Source organism: Helianthus annuus, chromosome 17 (genome assembly GCF_002127325.2).
Source record: "Helianthus annuus cultivar XRQ/B chromosome 17, HanXRQr2.0-SUNRISE, whole genome shotgun sequence".
Classification (NCBI taxonomy): Eukaryota; Viridiplantae; Streptophyta; class Magnoliopsida; order Asterales; family Asteraceae; genus Helianthus; species Helianthus annuus.
The window spans coordinates 179555275-179562848 of NC_035449.2; the positions used below are offsets into that span (position 1 = coordinate 179555275).

Genomic DNA, 7574 nt, shown 5'->3' on the forward strand with positions numbered 1-7574 from the left:
CAGAAGTTGATGTATTTAACTTAACTTTTTCATACCACAGAATAGAGATGAGCAAATAGTACCGGTACTGGTTCGGAACCAATACCGGTTCCAAATTTCCCGAACATACTCAATTTTCAGTACCTATACGGACATTTTGTGTTTTCGGTACCGGTTTTTACCTTCAAGTATACTGGTCCGTACCGGTATTGAACCGGACCGTACCGGTATTGAACCGGACCGTACAGGGTATTTTCGGTATCGGTACCCATTTTTTGGGATTTTCGGTACCGGTTCAGTATTGGTTGGTACCGAGCACATCCCTACCACAGAATATTAAAGAACATAGATTGAAATTACTACTTATAGTATGTAAATAATGTAATAACAAAAATTGAAGATAAACCACAGCTTCAAAATTTTAAAACACTTACTTTTTCTAGATGCCACATCATTTTATTTACCTGAGAGGATAAGCCTCTGGCGCCCCCAACATTTCACATTACAATCCTCCACATATTTTCGGCCTTTTAAACCACAACTTAAAAACAAAAACCAACATAATAAAAAAGAGTATGAATTAAATAAAAGAATAGAATCGTAATATAATCTTGATAGCCTATAATGCATACTTAAATATGTCTTTAAACAAACTACCTTCTAATATAAGGATTAATTACTTTGTACTTACATGTAGTTGAGGTCTTGCTGCGTGGGGTGAAACAAATTTCATGAATAATTTAACTAAAGTTACTTTAATTGAGTGTTTTGATTATTCTTTCAAAAGAAATTACCTTTGTGGCATTAAGACGACCTCAGCATGCCCTTCGTTTCCTCCAAATCAACATTGATGTTTGCTGGTGCAGCAATAGCAGTCACAATATACCAACACCCTATGATGACTCTCTGGGCAGTTATTAATCAAACCAAGCAAATATGGTGAACGCAACATACTCAGCATTTCCACTTAGACAATTAAGAAAAAGAACCATTCCTTTCAAGTTCTCTTTGATCAACCGAACTTATGTGATTATCGTATAACCTAGATAGGATACTTGTTACTATCATCTCCTATGACCTAAATGAAAAAGATGCGACTTCGAATTAAAAACTGCAAATTTCACCATACTAACCTCCATTCTAAACTCCTCTACTCCATGTTTCGAGCCTGATCCATCAGCTTCACAACTATTTTTCTCCCATCTTGAAGCACACCCCATTAAACCAACCCAAACCCACCTTGCTCAATCACATTGGATGTTCCAAACCCACCAGTTAGTTGCTGAAAGTAGTTGCTTGAAGGTGAAGATTTACAGTCCTTTCTCAATAACAACTTAGGTTTTTGATTGGTAACTACCTTTCCCATCAGAGCCAGTTTCTTCTAACAGCAACAACAAACAAATACTTTTGTAAATAAAGATCAAGCTCTACTTATAGTGTTGACGCATATCATATCTTTAGGTTAATTATCTGTAAAAAATCATGAGTCAGTCTATCCAAACAACACTCACAATTGAAAGCAAAAATAGAGTTAATTAGCAAATTTGCGAGCTTGTTTGACAACAAAACAAATGAAAGAAGAGTGAAACTGTTTGCAGCAAGTAGGCACTACTATTCAAGGATATACATCAAATAAAACATGTCCTTATTCAAACTAAGTGCTAAGATGATGCAAATTTAGCCAATCTACTCTCGTCAAATCAGTTGTGAAGTTAAAATATTTATTTTAGAATTTATGAAATAGTCATACAAACACATGACGGTTTTGATTTTTAGGCTTAGTTATGAAATGACCAGTACATGAATAAATAATATACCAACTTCCAAATTAAGCAAGCACAATCAGGTAAGCTCAGTTTTGGACAATCAATAAAGAAGTCATCAATAAAATCCCCTTGAAGCAACAAATCATATTCATAACGTTTCTCGCAATTAACCCTAACCCTAACACACCTAACACACATTAACCATAAATTGTAGCATCCAGATCAGATTAATAAAAAAAAATATCCATTTGACTTAGGAAAAAAACTATTAGGGGACACCTTGGTTACCTTAACTGAAAACAGATGACCAGTCATGACGTCATTCGCCAATTCTGTGAAGGATTACTCGCCAGAGCAAGTCGTGATGTTGTTCGCCAACGCCTTGAATGATTACATCGACTGAGAAATAGACCCGGTGTCATACGTGATAGGCGGCACTGAGATTGAAACATTAACACCCAAGAACTGTTCATAGCAGTAATAAAAGGGTCTTCTTACCCTTGAAGGAAGTAATCATGGCCAACGAAAATTCTGATTAAATTGTAATAGAAGAAAACAAATTGAAATAAGAATCAAACCAAACCTGATGTTCATGAAGGTCCTCATTTAAAATGTCATTGTAGACCATGAAATCTGCTCTGCAACTTTTTTCTTACCCAAGATGGCATTTGCATCCATGCCAATTGCAGTAGCAGGTTGCTGTAACAACATAGATTAGTAAATTAGGGAATGATGGTAAACCAACAGAATAAGGACTTTTCAAATGTCAATGCAAAGTTTGAAGCCTTCATACATAATCTATACTACTTTAAAATACCAAAAGACCACCAAATAACCTAAATACATACATTAAAAAGTCATAAAATGTGTATAATACCGAAATCAATGTTATGAATAAGTAAATTTATTGAAGAAAGCAGAGTGTTAATGGATCATTAACGAACCTCTCTAGTGTGAGGATTTATAGTCTTCAACACACTCTCAATTGTCTTGTACTCTATCTTATAAGCCTTCTAAGTCAACCGAAATGATCTTATACACACCACATCTTTACCAGCTATTGTTATGAACCGCAACTTTATCGGAGCCTTTGTTCCTGTTTCCCCTGCAACCTACACCCACACGATCACACACTTAGTTCATAACCATAAAACCCTAAAACGCATTTGAAGCCCCATTTGGCACAGCTTCAAATCATGTTCGAACATAAAAAAATCAATTAATCATTGAAAGAATATGGCATTTAGTTGACGGTATCCTGTTAAACTTTGAAATAAGATAGCACTTAATCAACGACACTACCACAAATCGTTTGAGAGATGCAATGCTTAAGCGACAGCACTACCGCCCTCTTCTATTCCTGAATTACATGTTTAAAATGATAGTATGAGAAATGAAATACTTGAACGGGTGAGAAGAATCAATAGAGAGTGAGATTGAAATAAGAATGAATAAATAAAACCTGGGGAAATAGTGAAAGAGATGATGGATTCGTCCATTAGGGTTTCTCGGGAGAGGGGTGAGAGAGATGATGGTGGCGTCCATTAGGGTTTCTGTGGAGAATTGTTAAAAGGAAAGGTTCTGGAGAAGCGCGTGAAAGAGGGGAAATGAATTTGCCGCCCATGTACCAATTATCTCCTCAAAGAGAGATGCCACATCAATTAAAAATGGTTTAAGAAAAGGACATGTGGCATTAAATGTATTTTTTTAGTATAATAGGTAGATGTTATGCTATATACAAACTATCTTGTAGAGTTAAATAATCACTAGTAACATTACAATACTTTATGATATTTTCATACTTTTGATCAGATGATGATCCTAGATCTTATAAAACAACTTGTCTATCTGATTTTTTATCAAATAAAAAAATTATTTATAATAATAATTACGATAGATAAGGATTTTAAGGTTGCTAATATGTAATGTCAAAGGTTTTATCTAGTTGACCAGATCTAGTTGACCAGACAACTAGGAATACAGTTGTTGTACGTCATTTAATTAAAATTAAAATCTATACTATATAATAAAAGAAACCAACTTTGGGACACTTGTCATCATATTAGGCCATGTCTTATGGATAATTATTATTTAAGTTTAATCTCTTTTTGTTAATTATAAATAACCCTTTTATGAAATATTATTTAACTTAATATCTTATGGATAATTATTATTTAATTTAATCTCTTCATAATTATAGATAATAATTATAATAATTTTGCAAGAATAACAAAGTATTCAAGTTGACCAATTAGATAACGAGGGAGCCAATTAACTTTAACAACAGGACAAACAATTTAAATAATTCGGTTGTAAAAAAAAAAGAAGAAATATAATATATAGTGTTTAAATTTGCTTATATAATATAAAAACATAATAATTTTTATTACATAGTTCATTGATCATCTATCTGTCTACTATAATAAAAAAAAACCAACTTTTGAACACGTGTCATTAATTGAAGGTATCCCCAAATCTATACTTATCTAATATTAATTAAATAAATAATAAATTAATATTAAATCTTATCACACTTTAATAAAATGTTATCCTCAAATCTAAATTATTTTTTTATTATTTGGTATACAAAATTAAACACGGAATTTTTAAAAATATAAATTTTTTTATTATTTACTATACAAAGTCGCATTTATATAACCCGTGTAATACACAAAGTTTTTAAAGATATAACATTTTATCATTTGCTATGTAAAATTAGATTTATTCAACACATGTAATACACGGGGTTTCTTAAGGATATAATTTTTTATTATTTAGTAGATTTTTCAACCCGACTATACACGGGTTTCTTAAAGATACGACGTTTTTAGTATTTAATATACAAAATTACATTTTTATTATTTGGTGGATTTATTCAACCCGATTATACACGGGTTTTTTTAAAAATACGAGATTTTTAGTATTTAGTATACAAAATTACATTTATATAATCTGTGTAACACATATGGTTTCTAAAGATAAAACCTTTTTTATTATTTGATATATAAAATTATATTTATTTAACCCGTATAATATACGGAGTTTATAAAGATATAACTTTTATTACTTAATATATAAAATTACATTTATTCAACCCGTGTAATACACGGGGTTCTAACCTAGTATTATTATAGAAGAATTTGGTAGTGACTTCTTATATAAAATAATAGCTATTTTTTAGTAGATAAGATATTGGTTTTGAATCTTTCAAACAAATATTTTATTTTATTTATTTATTATCTGTGTGCCTGTGTTTACAGATATATGTATGTCGTGCTCATGGTTTCTTTCTTATTACTTTCTAAGAAATAGATTTTGTATTTTGAAATGTTTTTTTAATAAGTTGACTTCGCACCAGTGGCGAAGCTTGACCTGAATGACGGGGTTCGAAAACGTATATACCCAGAAATTTCTATAGAACCGGGAGGTCGAAAACGTATATACCCAAAAAATTTTATACGAAAACTACATATATAACACTACTGAACGAAAAGCTCGAGGGGTCGGGTGCCCCCTGCCCTTCTATACTTCGCCCTTGCTTCGCACTATATATTTATAATCATAAGGATGCACGAAACTAAACTTTATAACATATTTTTTTAACGGCAAACTAATATACTCATAAATATTTTTATACATACACCTTATCGGATTTGGATCATCCACCTCTTTGATAAATGGAAGACATTAAGAAACTTACTACACATACTAGATCATAAATTCAGAGAATTAAAGATGTTTTGTACAATATTGTTGTTTGTTTTTTCACCTAGATTTAAGTTTAACATTCCATCAACTTTTATGTATGTAGTTACAAATAATTTGATATGAATATAACATTAAGGCTATACGGTATGGGGGTCGGCCCCGGCCCGTCGCGGGTCGGCGACGGTCCAAACACCGTGCCGCCCCCATACGTCGCCGTCCTCTCCGTCTGAAAATGGACGTTGGAGACGAAGCAAATTATGTGGGTCCCCCCACTTTTGACCGTTTGAAATATTAATAAAAAAAAAAACCTAACGGCTATATTTCAAAAAAACACCCATTTCACTTCCATTTTTATAAATACTCACATCCTTAACCCCTATTTTCACCACTTTTCACCCACTACCACCCCATCTCTCTCACATTTTATAAACCACTCATCTCTTTTTATAAAAAGTCCTCATATTTTGCATCATTTTTTACCCGCTTCCACACCATTTCTCGCTAAAAAATTATCATGGCTTCACCCGTTTCTTCAATTTCCTCAATTTCATCAATGTCTTCATCGTCTTCGTCCGAGTGGTATTCATCATCTTCGGAAGAGGATGTTATTATGCACAACATGATTATGAACGCGGCTCAAGTGTTCATGTCGGCCGCTGAAGGGTCGTCCCAACCGCTAACCAGACGAGCAAAATATAATCGAGACCAAGAAGGTATTTTAATTTTTTTTCCTTTTGTTTTATGTAGATTTTAAAATGTATGTTTTAATTAGTTTCATTTTTTTTTTGTTCTAAATTTATAGCCGGCCACGATAAACTAGTTGCCGATTATTTTGCCGACGAACCCGTGTACCCAGCCGAGATTTTTCGACGTCGTTTCCGCATGAGTCGTCAACTGTTCTTACGTATTGCAGGCGACATGGCACAGTCTGATCCGTTTTTTACATTGCGAAACGATGCTAGAGGGCAAAGGGGGTTCAGCAATTTACAAAAATGTACGTCGGCCATTCGCCAACTTGCGTACGGTTACGCACCAGATGCATTAGACGAGTACATTAGGATGTCTGACAGAACCGCACGTCGTTGTTTGTACAAGTTTTGCCAATGGGTTGTCAAATTGTATAGCAAGCGATACCTGCGGAAACCGAACGCAAGCGACGTACAAAAATTATATCAGGCACACGAACAGAGACATGGTTTCCCAGGAATGCTCGGGAGCATTGATTGCATGCACTGGCAGTGGCAGAGTTGCCCGGTTGCATGGCAAGGTCAGTATACTAGGGGAGATCAGGGACATCCGACTATCATTTTAGAGGCTGTTGCGTCACAGGATCTCTGGATATGGCATGCTTTTTTTGGTCTACCCGGTTCACTCAACGACCTCAACATCATATACCAGTCCCAGATTTTTGATGATGTAGTGGCGGGTACAGGTCCAGACACAAGCTTTACGGTTTCAGGGGTGGAGTACAGGCGAGGTTACTACCTAGCCGATGGGATATACCCAACGTACTCGACAATTGTTAAAACTGTCCCGCACCCGACCGACGACAAAAGGAAAAAATTTGCAAAGTTTCAGGAGGGCGCAAGAAAAGATATTGAACGAGCTTTTGGTGTTCTACAAAAAAAATGGCACATCATTTCTATTCCAGCACGTTCGCAAACACCAAGGAGGTTACGACACATTATGTACGCTTGTATCATCCTTCATAACATGATCATTGAAGACGAAGGGAGAGCGATATGCGATTACGACGAAAACGCGTCTACTGGAAATTCTGTTCCAGTTAGTGAGGAACAACAAGATTTGAACGCCTTCGCTCTACGTAACGAGTTCACACATCACAACCTACAAGCGGACTTGGTGGAGCATATTTGGAACAACGCTGAAAACGAACCCGCCCACCACATGGAAGACGACGACTAGTAGCTTATTTTAGTATGTTAGGATATTTTTACGTTTTTTTTTTAACTTTAGGTTTTTAAGTTTATGTTTTTTTTAGTTTATTTTTTTTAAGTTTAATTTTTTTATGTTTATGTAATGTTTTATAATATTAATTAAAATATTTTATTACTTTATTTTTAAAATGTTTAAAAAAATGTGGAGATTTAAAAAAAAAAT

General features: G+C 34.1%; 1 long non-coding RNA gene across 1 annotated transcript; it reads right to left on the bottom strand.

Annotated features, from left to right (window-relative positions):
- Positions 1-2557: 2557 nt before the first annotated feature.
- Positions 2558-3255, bottom strand: LOC110923026. The gene is made up of 3 exons (XR_002583647.2): positions 3208-3255; positions 3048-3105; positions 2558-2857 (listed from the first exon to the last, which is right to left on the bottom strand). It is a non-coding gene; the product is annotated as an uncharacterized LOC110923026 (long non-coding RNA).
- Positions 3256-7574: the final 4319 nt, after the last annotated feature.